Source organism: Acanthaster planci, linkage group LG06 (genome assembly GCF_054643075.1).
Source record: "Acanthaster planci isolate LZ-2023a linkage group LG06, COTS_SCS, whole genome shotgun sequence".
Lineage (NCBI taxonomy): Eukaryota > Metazoa > Echinodermata > Asteroidea > Valvatida > Acanthasteridae > Acanthaster > Acanthaster planci.
Window position 1 is genome coordinate 22387110 of NC_141782.1, and position 17695 is coordinate 22404804.

At 37.1% G+C, this 17695-nt stretch overlaps 1 protein-coding gene across 5 annotated transcripts in view; it reads left to right on the forward strand.

Moving 5' to 3' along the window:
* LOC110980060 (uncharacterized) overlaps positions 1-17695 on the forward strand; it is a 65643-nt gene that overhangs the window by 26517 nt on the left and 21431 nt on the right. The window contains exon 2 of one of the 5 annotated variants that reach the window (XM_022236361.2): positions 741-779. The exons of 2 other annotated variants lie outside the window; for them this stretch is intronic. The gene's annotated coding sequence lies outside the window, so the exon portion shown is untranslated. Of the gene's footprint in view, positions 1-464; positions 780-14180; positions 14296-17695 lie in introns of those variants that run through there. 2 more of the 5 variants (XM_087138088.1, XM_022236366.2) reach the window with 2 other exon arrangements.

Consider the following 17695-nt stretch of genomic DNA (forward strand, 5'->3'; position numbering starts at 1 on the left):
TCATGCATACTTTCATTCCATTGTGTTCCCTAACCACTACATCAGGTGTAATTATGCACAACCTGTTTGCTATGCAACAGTCTACATGACCTTGTCACCACTACACAAGCACACACAGCATTTTGTGAAAGGAATGGATTAGAAAGTAAACACCCCTTGCACACTAGTGGACTCTTCCATTCCTGTGTTGTCATACAAGAGACAGATCTATTTTAAGGGCACTTGAGGGGTCAGTATTTTACTTTTTCGTGCAGATTTGATTTTTGTTGCAAGTTTTAAACAGAGCTGGAATTGTGCCCATTTTTCTGTGGGGAGAGTTGAAAGGAATTTTATCAAAACTATCTCTTGAAACCAAACCTGTAGGTTGAGAGGAACCAGTATTTATTTATCACTGAGACATTCGCATTGGACAAAATGGAATGGTCCAGAAATATCCAGCAATGCACATAGGTACTGTACATGTATACTTGCACCTGCGGTCTGTTCAGTACATGTGTTTAATAGAAATTGAAAAGACTGTTTGAAGTTAGCATGGCAGAGTATTCTAGCATTGCTCAAAATTAAAATGGTCCAAGTCTCTATGCCTGTCAGCTGAGTTGTAAAGATACATTTGTTAATGCAAAAGGAGAGAAATTATCATCGCTGACGCCAGGAAATCATCTTCGTTTCTCACAAAGCAAGAGCTGTCATAGCCTGACAATATTTTCACCTTTTTTCCCCCGTTGCTGTGTTTGCTACAGTTACATCCTTTGACACCATTTGGAATCGAAAATGACTTGGTAAGTGATATATCATTGAAATATGCTGAAAGAATTTGTTGTATATTTTAGAAGTACTAGTAGATTTTAGAGTAGACCAAATTTTGGGGGTCAAGAAATTAAAAAGAATGGTATCTGAAAACGAAGATGTCAGATTTCATTTGATCATGATGTTTTATTGGAATCTTACCTGCATGTGTTACTTTGCAATAAACCTGCCAGTTGTCTTTGTAATTTTCTGTCTCAATTAATGTGACATAAATGAAGACAGCTAACAGGTCAGTCGGTTAATTTATTTTATCACTTTTCCCACTTGCTGATAGAAATAAGTTTGCAAGATATACAGTATCAGATACATGTATTTCCTATCGTAGAAGATCAGAAATTAAGGTGATAGTGATATGACTTTCACAAGTTGTTTGTTTCAATATCAAGAATTGAATGTTTCGGACGCTTTGTTTTGATTCTAAAGCATTTAACTTAGGATTCTTCTTTCGGTTTCATTGTGTTGTACTTGATAAGCGGTTGTTACAATGAACAAAGAGTCAGAGGTAGATTCGGGTTGGCTTGCTTGACTCCGTTTCTATTCTTACAGGTTTGCATTGCATGTTCTTTTCATTTGGTGAATTACATGTATAGTGATCTGTTGTACCGGTTCTAAGTCTAAATATATTGGCAAGACCTGTTCAGCAAAACTCTGTGATTCAAGTACATGTCGATACTCATGTTATTGCAGTTTTTGGCCATTGTAAGGGTAGGCAGGCACAATTTCACAATGTTAACAGGAAAAGAAAAAAAAAACCAAGTTGAAGACATGTTACGGTATGCAAAATTTATAAGTGTTGTAACCAGAGGAAGACACATTAACAGTGTAAGAAAAATGACAAATTTCTCATTTTGGGGTGTAGGTACTTGTATCTTGTCATAATGCCAAAGAAATTAATGGCAGATTACAAGATACACAGGCTCACACTCGTAGACAGTTGGCGATTATTTTGGGTCATGCGGGGAGAATCACTGCATCTTTGGAAAGACGGAAAAACACACTTGCCTGTCACAAGAGGACTGTTTGTGTGTCATGAACGTTTTGAGGGCACAAGGCAATGAGTAATTTGCATGGGGGGAGAAGTATTCTGGAAAACATGTCAGACTGGTATGTGAATTGAAAGAAAGATGGATCAGTGTGCATTGATGTAGTGTACATCAACAAAACTGCCCTTGTTGAAGAAGCAAATGAAAAAACTAGAATTTCTTTCTGTAGATGTTCAGGTCATTTCTTGTTACACATGTATATCCCCATGTACATGTACACAGTGTGTATCATTTATCACCAGTCAGATTTGTCGATACGAATATACTTGTCCTGTTTTGATTAATGCATGGTATATAAACAAGGTTGTCCATCAGTGTTTAAAATTTGTTTACATTGTCACACCGTTTCTGGGAAACGGTATGAATGGTAAATTGCCCTCGCTGGCAGCAGGAGAATGGTTTATAGTAATGAAAAAGGTTGTCTTGCCCACTCTGCATTACAGTCACACATTCTGCACACTGTATTTAATTATCACCTGCAATTTTCCGTTTAATTAACTTGGAAATGTTGTTATATTTTCTCTGGAGGGTCCTCTGTATCCTCAGCATTAATTGAATTTTGTTGTACCCAGTGCAAGAAGAAGTGATAGATATTTTGTGAGGATTGTTTTCTGTTGGGATTATAAAAACAAGTCATTACATGTTTGGCAAATACTATCTACCGGTATGTACAGTCTAAATATTCATGGGCTACCCACGCAAGGAACTTGAGATGTAATGAATCCAGTTTTATTAACCCAAAATGAGTATGTTATACATGTACAGCACATGTACCAGTTTGAGTGCATGGCTGGACATGCTCTTTAAAGCATCATGTGCTGTGGCGACAGTGCGTGGGAAAATAATGCTGAGTAAAGGAACTTCTTGTACATCTACACACATTCCCGCACCATACATGTACATGTAGTTGTGAGGAAATTCATGTACACTCGATATTTCACCTTTTTTTGTGGGGACCAAAACCCTTGTGGGGACTCAAAAATGTCCCCACAACTCAGTTCAAATTTCCATAACAAAACAACTTGTCCCCTGAACGTGGTAGATGCCTACCCACATGTACATACTCCATGTAGGTACACAACCTGAATGGCAGTGAAAAGACTTGCATTACCCATTCTAGGCCAGGAGTTTGTAGCCATTCTTCTCCCTTTATCCATTGTCATGAAAAGTTTCAATGTGTAAACATCAATGTTGAATGGTTCTGATTTAAAAGAAGATAAAAGTTGATGCTTGATTAAATGTCATTTCAATACCGGTAGGTTCACAATTTTAGTTGACTGTGTCAGTTTTGCAGTCTGCGGGCCAATTCTTTCTTTCTTCATACGACATAAAATTTGTAACTTTTGAGACAGTTACAGTTACAAAATACATACCGGTATATGAAGGGAGAGGTACTTGTACAGAGATAGATTTTGATAGGTCTGTTGACGTCGAAATACATGTACTTGCAATAGCCTACAAATGATTTTTCCAATTCTGGTCATTTTTTGTTTTGGGCACAATTTGAAGTCCATCCCATTTCTACGGTCTAGTAATGTAAAACAATCTTAAGTGATTCAATGAGTTCTGTCCGCCATTCGTTTCCCTGGTTCTTGGAATATCATTCAGAGATCATCATGATGTGATAATCTTTTGGTCGGAAGGTCCAGCACACATCGTACTGGTGCAGTATTCAATATTTAAGATGTGAGGTGTAGCATGTGTAGACGGCATTCTGATGCAAATTTACACAGTCGGCCTTCCCCACAGTAGTTGATTTTTTTGGCAAAGCTTACATAAGGTCTGGGCCTTTTCGGACATTTAGAAACTGTCAGTATCAAAACCCCCCTTCCTTTCATGAGCTAGTGGGACTCTGAGTTGGGAAAGTAAAGCTTAGTGGTCGGTCAATCGATTCACAGTGTAGTGGAAATCTCATGCTGTGGGTACAGATCATTATGATGGCTATTCAGTGACAAACAAAGATCACACCAACCAGGGGTTCCGTGCTTGGTATTCTCATTGTCCATTATTGAGTGGTCAGGTTTTTGTTTGGTTTGACCAGTCTACTGGTGTGCCTAAATGGCAAGTTTGGATCTATCTACATGTACCTACCGTACATGTAACTAGGGCAAGGACTCTGTGAAAGGACTCAGTCTCCCTTTGACAAACCTGTCTAAGGATCATTCCAGAAAGACCAGTTTTGATACAAGCGAGGCTTTGTTAACAATGTTTGATGTTGCCAATAAATGGGTAGCTTCCTGGATTTGGCATTACTTGCCATTGTTCAACAACTGGATTTTGTAAACTGCCTCATGAAAAAATAATTTCTCACAGATTTTCTCTATAAAACGAAAGAATTCTTGGCCACGGCCCAAAAAGCTGAGTCATGAAGTGTGGCTTAACAGGCATTCATGCTTGATAGGATATATTTTTCATTACAGTACTGGCTTTTGCCAAATGATAATTCATTCCCGGTGAGAAATAAAACCACAAGAATCGACGAAGCATTGCGTACATCATGCCATGACACACATTATGTACATGTCACTTTTTTCCTTTTGACAGCCAATTATGTACATGCACATTCCAGTTGTTTCATCTGGGGAAACAAAATTTTGTTTGTAATTTTTAATTTCTAAATTTCTAAGTATTAAAGTAGTAACCCGAACAGTCTTGAATCTTCCAATTTTAATATGTTTTTGCACACACTCTAGGGAGTTAGGGTACCCCGTGATTTTACAGGTAACAACAGTACTTTTCTAGAGCTGTGCCGAATATCCGAATATTCTGTTGATTATCGAATATTTGAATGTTATACTGTATTCCAAATTTGAATATTCGAATACAAAATTCATGATAAGGAAGGGTGAATTTCTGTTTGTTTTAAATGAGAAAAATTGCATTATAGGGGCTTGTTTCACGCAGATTCAAATGAAAAAAACGACTGAAATGTAACAACTCAAAAAGTAAACTATACAGTAGCCCGTACGGTCCCAAATCCTCTGATTTCAAAATTATTTTTACATACTCCCTAGGGGATTAGGGTTGAAAAATTTAAAAGGAATAGAAATTTTCAACAGGGCAAAAAGTACTGTTCGTTTCTTAAATCTTGCTAAATAGTTGCTGGAGATACTCCTAGATGTGAGAAGCTATTAAAGTGATTGTAAGGTACAATTGTGTGCATTATTACAATTATTTTATGGCTTAATCATCAACAATCTGTTGGTCGGTAAGACCAAATATTTGGATATTTGATCAAATTGAAGGTTGAATATTTGAATTGTGAATTATTTGAATTGACTCCGTCCTGTACTTTTCAGGAGTTGCTAAGTATAAAGATGCATAAAATGTGAGAGTCCTCCTTGTGTACCATGAAAATGCTCGTTTTTATTTTTCACAAAAATGTTACTTGTAGGTACTAGTACATGTACATGTATTGATACATGTACTAACAATCAAATATTTTTAAAACACTCATCGTTACCATGTCAGTTGTTACATGTAAGTGCAAAAAAAGAAAACCCTAAAGTCAAATTTGTATAAATTTCTAACGGCATATTGGCATATTTTCATACTGTGGCGAGGACTAGTATGCCTTTTATCTGCAACAACATATGGTTTCACTAGACTCATTCATGAATATTAATGAAGGGATTTATTCACAGTGTGTCTTGTGACAGGTAAAAACATGAAAGGACAAGTTATTCACAGCAGGGAGGAAGGTTTACAATGATGTCATGTGACAGCTGAAAACACAAAAGGACAGGTTCCTCTGTCATCCCCTGCGACCGTACAGTACATGTTGTTCAATAATTGTTTTGTTTTTGAAAAATAAATTGTAGTTCATGTATGTTTCAGTACGTCACATCTTTGGCAGTTGCTTTATATTCTGTAGCACTTGTGCATTAAGTAAAGGCTACAATTTAGTAGGCCAGGTTTTGTGCGTATATTCCTTGCTGAGTACATGTATGTATACATGTACCTCTGTCAGTTTTTGTTAGGAAGCCATTGTGGATCAATTTACTAATTTATCTGTTCAGACAAGTTCACATGATGTCAAAGGTCTTGGATTTTTAGTGTGTGTGTGTGTGTGTCAACCAAGCTTACTGGTATCAGAAAAGCTTTTATCAGATAATCAGGTTTCCTGGGGACAAGCTAATAGTCAGATGTTAAAAGTTTTATTGATTTTCTGATTGTGAATTACATGTTGGAAAGGGTTCACCATTGTACTTGGAATTTCTCAGAAATGAGTTTTAAAAAGGGACAGATAGAGAGGTGTTAATGGGAATTGCTGACCATGAGGCGTGTCCATGTACCGGTATGTCACAGTTAGTGTCAGGCTAGGAGGTCCCGGTAGTATTAAAACACAGATAGTGTAATTCTGTGTAATACTGGTAATTCTGATTTAATGTCCTGTTACCCAGGACTATTTCGAAATCAAGAGTATTTGTGCATTCACATATGGTATACATGTACCTGCACTGAATCTGCCAAAATCAAATGTTTCAGCATGCCATGACCTACCAGTAAGGCACACATACTGTACACGTACAGTGTTTGTTATGTTTCTGAACAGAAACTGGTTTCTTCTCTTCATTTTGATTCCATCTAAAATCAGCCATTAGCTTTTGACAGATGTACACGTAGGAGGATTATACTGTAGCGAATGAGTTGGCGTGTGTTGTGCATTTGAGTGAAATCATTGTACACCTGTTCAGAGTACATTGATACATTTTTTAGGTTCACCTTCTACCGGTAAGTTCTACCGTACACACCCACGTGTACGATACCAGTACACTTGACTTCATTTTTGTGGCTATGTAAAACAAAGGAAGATCCGGACTTTTCCTACAAAGCACATGTACCGGTACTTTTGGAAACAGTTCCTTCCTGTTTTGGGAACTACATGTACCAGTGCATTGCACGTGTATGATGTACATGTATGTACATATGTTGTATTACTTTTTACAAACCAGATGGTCATAATCAATAGAAACAACTGTGTGTACGGTATACAGGGCAATTCAAGATTAATAACCACAGTAACTTTGTATTTTGAAATCTGTATGTACTGGAACATGTACAAAAGGACTGTAATGAAAGGTATTGTCATTGCATCAGAACCTTGGTTCAGTTTGCAATATTTGGTGAAAATTGTGCATGATTTTGTTTCATTGCTTTGAAAGGACAAAAAAAGATCTGAGTTCCTTCAAATGTGTTAGAGAAACCCAAAACAGACAGAATGCACATGAGTCTACTACAATCATGCCATACGTGTACATCAAGTGAAATTCTAGCCAGAAATATTTAGTAGTTGTAGATTCCTAGGAACAAATCTTTTGGGGATTTAGATTTGGTCTTATTACAGATAAATATTACCTGTACATGTACTGTACATGTATATTGCCTTTTAATTTATGTGTGATTAATTTTGTTTTGGTTTTAATGGGATCTACCGGTACATGTGGGCCAGTATATACATGTAGGGCATGGTATTGCTACATAATGTACATGTAGATGGTGATTGCATGACTAATCTTACCCAAATTGTTTCCAAATTTGGTTCAAGTGTGTTGCATGTATTTTTTGTTTTTCATTGTCAAGTGCTGTCAACACCGCATACGAAGTGAAAGCAGCAGCCATTGCACAGAAATGTCATATTTGACTGTTTCATTCCAGTACATTAAATTTATATGCAGCAGTTAAAAAGCATGTGACAAAGCTGCTCAACAAAACAGTGGGGGAAATCACACTATCCGTGTGGTGTGAAAATCTCTATTTTTAACATGTGTAGAGTGCAAGTACCGGTACATGTACATGTCTTCTAAACCAATTGAAGAAAAGTCTTACTAGGAGAAATATGAATAGTAATACACACTCTTTTAAAAAAAGAATCAATCAAAGATATTTTTGGCTCTGGAATTTGATCGGCGCTGAAGTATTGATGGTTTTGTTGGCCAGAGGGGAAAAAATGCCCACAGAATACTGAGATCCGGTTGTACCGGTATACTGACTTGTTTACCTCTGAGCATGAAATTCCTTGGCATTTTTATCCGAACAAATAAGGACAAGTACTTTATTTGTGTGTACCGGTACATGTATGGGTTGTTTGTCTTAGAATGGACAGTGTTTCCTGGAAGATTTTGTTTCTAAATGCTTCTGAATGTTTGCACCCAATCATGACCAGTTGTCTGAAAATGATGGGAAACTGTAAGGCAATTGAACAAATAAGATTGAAATAGGAAGGCAGATTCTGTCATCTCGGCGATTTCATCATCAAGCAGGAAGGGTGGGAATCCCCTACTGCCGTATGAATTTCTTACATGTGCAGAGTGTGTTATGTGTAAAAACATGGACACTATTTGGTACATGCACATGTATGTATTGAAAATTTATGTATGTCCATATGCATACATTTACAATACATGTACCGCTACATCATGTAGAATTCAACTGTCTCCATTACTTGTATGGTAGGTGTGATTTGTGTAACACATTCAACTACATGTACTTTCAAGTAGTGAAATATGACATATTGATTTAAAATGATTTTTCCCAAAATTTGAAAATAAGTCATAATCCTTTACTGGAAAACATTTTAGTCTCTGTAAAATGAATTTATAAAACTTTTTTACTTCCATTTACTGGTACAAGCATATGAAATCTATTCTGGCTGAGGTAGAAATTTCTCAATCCTGAAAACAAACAATTCTTGGTTTCTTTAGTCCGGGTATGAATCATATCAGGACTTGATGACGTTCATATGAGACCGAATCCAATTTTTTTCCCTTGATGTTCATGTACTGGTACCTGAAGCACAGTGCACAGGTGTACATGTACCGTACATGTACATGTTCAATGCAGTCGATGGTAAACATGCAAATATCAGCCATCAGTTATTGCCATTTTTATACATTTGACACTTTTTTTTTTCTGGATCCTTTCCCGGACTCTGTAAACCGAAAAGACAAAAATAATAATTTTGAGCTTGGATATTGTCATAGTTCTTAACAAGTTTTTAACCCAAACAAACAACCTAACACAGGTCTGTAATCCCATCCCCATCAGAAACAGTCTCTGAAGTTGCTGTGAAATAATGATTGAATTGACATGTACATGTACATGTTCAGTAATTGTTTCTTTCCTGTGAATCCAGTAAGCTGTATGCCACAAAATGAGTCCCCATATAACTTTATTGAGCCCCACGGGTATGGTAAATAATTATCTGCTGACAGGAATTGTTGTGCTCATCCCTAACCCACACATCAACCCTTTGACCTTTACTTAAGTGGCTGGCAGCTTGCCAACAGGATGTACCATTATAAAGGGGGGGGAGGCTACCAACACAGATTGTCATAATTGTACTCTTGACAAACTGTTGTGTGTTACATTGAATTTCAAAACACGTGTGCATGTACATTGTATATATTGTAATGATACATTTTTGTACTTTTTTGTGCTGCATATGATGCAGTCATGATGTGATTGTTAAATACACATGTACATGTACATTTTACATACATGCCACTGGAACGTTGAAATGACTACCATATGAGTACAGTTAGATACATGTATGTACTAGTACACGTACATGACATGTACATGACATTCTAACATGTTCATGAAGTGGCACTTTACATGTACATGTACATGTAACTTGCACTAGTACAAGGCTGCACACACTGGTATGGTATTTGTACATGTACATTAAAGTTGACTTTTTCCCCACCTTATGTGTGCTGTTGATGACAGTACAGTGTATCAAATCACATGTACTGACGATACGTGTACTGGTATATTAGTATACATGTACATATACATGTACCAAGGCACAGGCACATGCTCATTAAATGTACATGGATGTTTTTAGGAGACTCCGTACATACATGTATATTTTGGAGGTTGTAGGTTCTTACAAGTTAACTGCTTTCCTACTTGTATATGAATTGCCATTGTGTTGTGGGTTATGAACATGTACATGTAGGGCCTACAGTATGTATACAACTTTCCTGAATTCTTGTGTAATTCTTGAAAGGTTGATCCTTAGTCATCCCTGTCGTAGAACTACATGTAAGGCTACTCTTGGAGACATGCGCATTTGTTTGTCCAGCTCTTAAGCTTTGGAACAACCTGCCCTTTGATTTAAGAAATGCCTAATCTGTTGACACATTCAAGACTGTTCTAAAAACTCATCTATTTAAGAAAGCGTTTCCAACTAATTTTACACCTCAGCTAGTGATTGGTATTGTTGTGTGCAGGTGAGTATATTTGTTCTGTAATGTACATGTAGGCCCCTATAGGTAAATGTTTCCTTATTATTAATTAAGATACAAACTTGTACAAGATATTTGTATTCAACTCTTTGTTGTGGGCATGTTAAAGTGGATTTGTAAGCAGTACATGTACCGGGTATTTTGAATGAATGAATCAACATACATCACTAACAACAAATGAATCATCTTTGAATGAGGTTTTGGAAATGTACATAGGCACAGCAGATGTCTTTGTTGATATTTAACCAGCAGTAAAATCTTATTTGCAATGTATAAACAGTTTTTAACAGTAACATGCTGAAGTTCATTGGGAACAGGTGGCATACTGGCTTATCAGTGGTGTTACTTGATAAGTACACCATGAACAAAGCCAGGAGCAGCTTATTTTAGAAAATTTCAGATCTACTGGTACCTAGCCATAAATCAGATATTGTGAACACTTTGTACATAGTGATTTGGTATGGTGGCCATTTGAATCACATTTATTCTTGAAGAGTAGGCCCTATTGCTACACGGACATTTAACAAATTGCTGAAAGGTTTCACAAGTCACTTTTAGCAAATTTGTAGAAACAAGGTTTATACATATAGTTTTCAATTAAAAACTGAGAGAACTCAACAAGCCTGTGATTTTGTTCTTTCTATAGTACACATCCATACATAAATATTTATACATGTATATATATATATACAGCTAATTCCAGTTCAGTAGTTCAAGACAGACAATAATTCCTACATTGTATGTACCACCTGCCTACCAGTACTGGTATGTGGTTTTATTTGATAAATCCATGTATCCTAAAGGCACACTTGTCATTAGTGGGTAACCATTACTGCCAGAAATACTTCAACATAATTTTGAAGGAGCTGTCTGCACATGGTTACTTTGCACTTTGAGGGACTTCTCAGTTTGGTTCATGTACTAGTGTATACACAAAGAATGTGTCACTAGTTAGGTCATGTCTAGAGTTGGTGGAGTGCATTTATTTAGGAGACTTCAGAGTAAAATAGCCAAGGGCATCAGGGTTAAGTAATTGTACAGTCACAGGTAGATGTAAACACTCAAATGAATAGAAGTTCTTTCCATTGTTCATGGATATGACACCTGCACAATATGTTTTGTGTGGTGAAAAATTCTATACATGTACAATGTACATGTTGGAACATTCTATCCGACTTTGTACATGTACTTGTACTGGCTTGCCGCCATGGTTACACAGAACACTACTTTCAAGTATTTCCATTCTGGGGTTTGTCCAAGCCGATCCCTCCCTTCTTCCTATTTCTTCAACTCGAATTCCTGTTGTGGTTGACCCCAGAGGGAGTTTGGCAGAGCGCCAGACCTGCACAGAGTACAAGGGGACATAGAGAGACCGAGACAGGACCATTAATAACAGCAGGAAACTGGTATCCGGCGCTGTCATCGGGTTACTGATGATGATTTACCTACATGTACACTGTACATTTATGTTTCTTTATGGGACCCTGAAAATATGTAATGTCACTCTCACAAAGTGCACCTGCAATTATGGAGACCTTCTGGCAGCTTGTATACCTAAAAGATAGCATGCCATAAATACTTTGTACATTGTTTTGCTTGATACTGTGATCTACATGAGTGCAGACACTCGTCCTTACACCTGTAGTTCACATCCGTGTACAGTGTATAATGTGTATAAAGTTTAAGCATTACATTTACATCAAGTAATCAAGAACACATATCTTATACATGTATGTACCGGTACAATGTACATGATATCAGGTTATTCCGGTGTGTTACAAATGCAAAATGGAATGTAAAGAAATCTAATGGAAAAGCCATAAGCCATCTAAAAGTAAAGCCATACCTGTAGATGTGCATGTATTGTACAATAACTAATGTTTATTATTTCAAGCATGCAGTATATGTATTTACATAAGTATCTGGCTTAGGTGGTATGTCATGTGGTTACCAAGCAAACGTGGTTGACAACGATGCGTACAGACAGACTTGCGGCTCCTCGAGTCTGCTCAAGACGTGCTCAGGAGAGGAGTCAGGCAGGGAAACGTGGACAAGGAGGAATACAATTCCAGCCAGATTACAAATGACCCAGACTCATTGCATAACGCATCTGGATCATCAGCAGTCTTCAAGAAGCATTTGAACCTTCAGTGTTTGCTGTTAAAACTGAAAGAAAGAAATGCCTGTTTATCATTATAACCATTACATGCTACAGTACGGCACCATGGAGGTCAGGCCTCCAACTACATACAGTACAAGAGTTCAGTGTTTACTGAGTTCTTACTGTACAGGTAGCTGTTTACTCTATCACTTTCCAATGCACAATTTGCATAAAATCTGAGCCAGATTACAGAAGATGAATCTTTTGGGGGGGAGGGGTACCTTTTTACCTTTTGTGACTGAGTTCACAAAGTTCAACCCAAAATTCTTTGCAAGTTGTGAACTACAGTATATACCGGTATGTAAAAAGAGCAATTTGAAGCTTCCATGTTTAGTCATTCACTCTTTTCATTTCCTCACAGTTGTGAGAAGTTTTTGATACATGTAACTGGTTATTGTTGTTTTCAACAAAGAGAGTACTTTGACAAGTCTTCACCACACACGTTGTAGGATTTTAGTAAATCTTTTGTGTTGTGTACATTTATCAAACATGTAAGAATGTAGCCATGGTTCCCACACTTACATGTACTCTGTACATGTACATGTACCTGTCAGTGCATCATTGCCTTAGTAAAAGCACCTGATGTAAGTTCCATGAATGGCGTTGAATGCTACTGTATAGTGTCAGTTTCTGCATGAATTGGTATTGAGTCTGCATATTCATGTACATGTACACTACATACCGGTATCAGTGTCTCATCTGGTCACGTACATGTACATATACATGTATATCTGTATACACCTGTCCCAAGGACAGGCAAAAAACCAAATGCAGCAAGCAGGTTTGCTTGTTCAAAATGTACATGTTTTACAGTCCCGTCATACATGTAACTCTAATGTTCACTGGTTAACATGTCTTCTCATTTCCCTCTAAAAAACAGGCAGATACATGAATTTTAATCCTAGATAAAACCTTGAAGTAAATCACAAACCTGTTTGTCCACATCGCTTCAAGTTGAAAGTAATTTGTTTCAGACATTTGTGATAAAAAAACAAAAGGATGTAAAACATGATCATTCATACATTAATGTACACGCGCGGTATGAGACTTGACAATTCAATTGTTCAATTCAGTTGACATTTATGAATGTTTAAGACGTCTCTTTTTATTACCATTTCACAAATTCACCTTTCTAATCATTTAATGCATTCTTTAAGCATGTTCTTCATGGCCATTCCCCCAGTCCCTACACCAGGATGATATTGCATACATGATGTAGATGGGAAGAAAAATATCTTCAAGTTCCCGTTCTCAGAAATGTTTGCACGACTGTTCAAAAATGCATGTAATGTAAGCACAAGTTGTGTACATGACAGGTGCATGATCTCAAGCTTCTTGTACATGTAAGTGTGAAAGTACATGTACATTAAATTCTTTTCTTTGAGAGAGAATGTGATTTGATTGACTGGCTTTTGGAGAAAAGAGAATGTTAAATGCATGTTGGTGTACATTCCCGATCCATAAATATACACTGTTGCACAAATTCAGAGAATTGTTACAGGTACATATATGGAATTACAAAGAGACAATGCTGATGGATTAATGGAAATAACTGCGTTGTAATATATCATTTACAAGATATACATGTACAGGTACATGTAGTTTTAATCCTTCATGTAACACTCTATCTGAGTTGCTATTCTACTGCCTAGGCCTAAAAAGTTCCAATCCTGCTTAAAAATTGATGTGGCTTTGTCCATCATGAGGGCAGACATTGCAGACTTGTGATGGAAAGTAATTCAAGCTGTAAATACTAAGCCTTGAGCTTTAAAGATGAGCTGATGTGGCACTTTGCATAATTCCAAGAAATAAGAGCCAATCCCTGAACCCCCAGAACCATGAGTCACCCTCATGCATGTGCCACCTGGCTAACTCTATTTATAGTTAGCTGTATAAGAAAGAATGGTAGCTGTATGTCAGCATTGAAGTGATGCATCTCTTGACTTGTGGTGTGGTTGTGCCTACATGGCTCCTGTCACTAATGTGTCTGTCATGTCTAACCAGGCATTCCTTGTGTCCTGATGCAATTTGTGTAAGGAAGCTTTGAGAACAAAATATGCTGACAATGTCCTCTTACTGTTGAATCCTGTTCATTTCCACATGTATAGCTTACTTGTCCTCTTCCTGATTTACAAAGCAATATTTATGGTTTATGTTTCGTGAATTACCACCTCAAAACCCTCTCTAAACCAATATTTTTGTCTCTTTTTGATACATGTATGTGTACTTGTGTTATTTTTAGTTTTGTGTCAGTGGAAATACATTTATGACCAGTGAATAAAATTTTTGAGTTACATGTACATGTATATACATTGTATGTATACACATACCCTCATGTACAGAGTTTGTATACTTTGAAAAGGGTTGCAATATCACACTGTATTAAAATCTTTTGTGAGTTGGAGGGTTTTAAAAATTTGAGCAGTCTGCTGAGCTTATGTACATGTACAGTTGGTGAAACATCTCTCGCCTTATCCAAACATGACGTTATGGGACAGGTACTACTGGTGTCATGATTTCATACTTGTAGACCAGCATTTGTTTTCTCTTCATTCATTCTCTTCATGTCCTTGTAGATGTACGGGTAGGCCTACCTGGAATTACAGAGGAATGATAGTCATAGTCACAATGAGAATCAATCAGATTTATTGTCAAAAGGTGTGGTTTGCATGGCCAATCACCTATGTTTTGTAGGTACATGTAATAAGTGCATCAACCCTGCATAAAAGAATTTTATATTTTGTTTTTATTTCTTCCGATCATGAGATTGTTAGTTGAATAATCTGAAATTTAAAAAGAATACAGCCAATATTGCTACCAGACTGTATGTACCAGGGGTATATGGCTGATAACCACTTGCCTTGTCATTGCTCCTGTTGAAAGTACCGGTGGAGTGTACCTATATGTACATGTCTAATGGGTTTGTACTGTATATATACATGGATGCTAAAAAGGTAAGCTTAACTTTTCATTTACATATATATTCTGCCCTCCAACCCTTTCAAGTTCTTTACCAGTATGCCAGTTTGTTCATAATCCATAAAAACATGCTGGCCAAGTATAGAATTACGGTTCATGACAGCTTTGTGTACTTTGTAGAATGAGTCACTTTAAGCATAATTCCAAAATGTGTGTTTTCACCAAACAGACATGCCTAATGAGCATTATTGAATTGAATCGAGGAACTGTGATATAGATCTGTGCATAAGGATTCCTAGAAGGAAAAACAATGTAGATTGACACATCCGTTAAATATGAAAAGCCACCCGGAAATTTGGCTTCGTACTCAAGACTTCTTTCTATTTTGAAAGCTTATAATCATGTGCTAGGTTATCAAAAAATTAGAGGTACCATGGTCACAAAAACTTGGCAAGAGATCAAAGCCTGGAAATAAAGATAACTTCTGGTTGCAACATCTGTGTTTATGGAGAACCCAAACATATTACATTAACTACCGGTACCTACATGTACTGGTACCCAGCGTAACACATACGAGTACCAGTACATGAAGGTGTGTGGTATAATGTACATGTTGAAAAGGGTGTGGTTTTTGAATCAGACTAATGTGTACATGTACATGTACACGTGTGGAACCAAACATGTGTAGTGCTGCTGTAGACCTTTTGTTAAACATAAGTACCGCTACTTCCTTTCTTTTTTTTTTGCAGCTGTTCCGTCATAGTATCATACTGGTACATTTACTAGTAACTATTACTGCTGTGATGAGGTGGTGTGGGGTTCCAGTTTATTGGTAGATTTCCTCAACATCTTACATGTACATGTACAGTCGAGGCGTGATTCGATTTGAAGTCATAGTACATGTACATGTACAGTTAGCTCATACATGGATATGAAAGTATGATCACCAAGTTTTAAAGAGTTGACTTATATGGACAATCTTGACAACATGGTTAATACTGTTAGATATTTACAGCATGATAAAATTGGTAAAATCATTTCCTTTGGTAAAAATCATGCTATCAGACATTTGTTCTGTTTGAGAAAGTACCTGTACCGATAGTTTTAAACCTCCGTCCATTAGATTTGAAATCACTCTATGCAATAAGATGCTACATGTAAGCATCATCTTTTACATACCAGTATATGTACATCCTCTTATGGTACATACGGGTACGGGTATGGTACATCATCACCTTTTCAGTTACAAGTACATGTACTTGAAAACAAAACAAAGTGGACATTAGAACAGTGTTAAACTCCAGAAGTCTAAGCAGGTTTGTCAGGTCAGCAGGTGAATTTAATTATTGTGTATGTTGGTGACAATTTCTGATACTGTTGGTGGTTAGTGAATGCACCCTTGAATGAATCGGTCAGCTATTTGTTTCTTTGACCTTTCTTGGTGTTGGTATGTGAGGTCAGGAGCAGAGATGTATAACCCTCAGTTAATATGGGATCTGTGTTGGCAGTGTTTTGTGCATGTCATTATTCATACTTGGAGCACATCATCATTCTCACCATTGTTATTATTCTCTTTTTTCTTTTACTCTGTCTTGTCGTTGATATGAGTGTACACCACGTCTTTTGGCCAGGTCAGAGCGGTAGTACTTGTGCATGTTATTTCTTTCCTGCCAAAGATCTGAAATGAGCTAGTCTTGAGATACAGGTACCGGTACATTAAGTATTAACATTTCCTGCCCTGTGTTATCTTTCAGATGGTCCTGTCAGTCACTGTGTTGTTTAAGGCCTATAGCATACATGTACATGCATCATACATGTTCAAATGTACATTGTAATTAAGTACATGTATGTGTGCATTTGTATTTTAACCCAAACTCCCTGGGTCCTTTTTACTGGGAGCCATCCTGAATCCTCTGAAATTCTCAGATTTTCAGAATGAAAAAATTGCATTCAGCCCATATCCACCAAAATCCCTCAAAATCCTCTGGCAATTCCTGTCATTATGTTGAGGCAGTGTGAATGGCACTCTTGAACTGTGCAGTTGATTCAAAAGAAATATCGGGCTGAATTTGTGCTTGACTAAGCACAAACAACATACATGTAAGGTCTAATCCACGACCTTTACATATGGCATCCTTCAGAATTAGCCATGCACTTTTGCCGTACAAAATCCTCCAAATTCCTCCACTTTGCAGAAAAGGATTTTGGAAGATATGGGAGGGTTAGGGTTAATCTTCACATCACACGTTAATCATTACATGTAAATACTCAACATTATAGACAGTTCACAATTGGTTGGCAACACCAGTCACCACTGTGTTTGTAACCAAATTTGTTTGTTACCAAAATAGAGCTATTTCAAGAAGATTAAAGTTCAGTCTAGCAATCATCCCTTTCCAAAAACTTCTTATCTGAGCTCAACAGGAAATCTAATCACTCTGATCTTTTCAGAACAGGATTGAGGTCACTTGGGTCTGGTGACCTCTTGGGTTTGGCATAATTAGGGTCAGGAA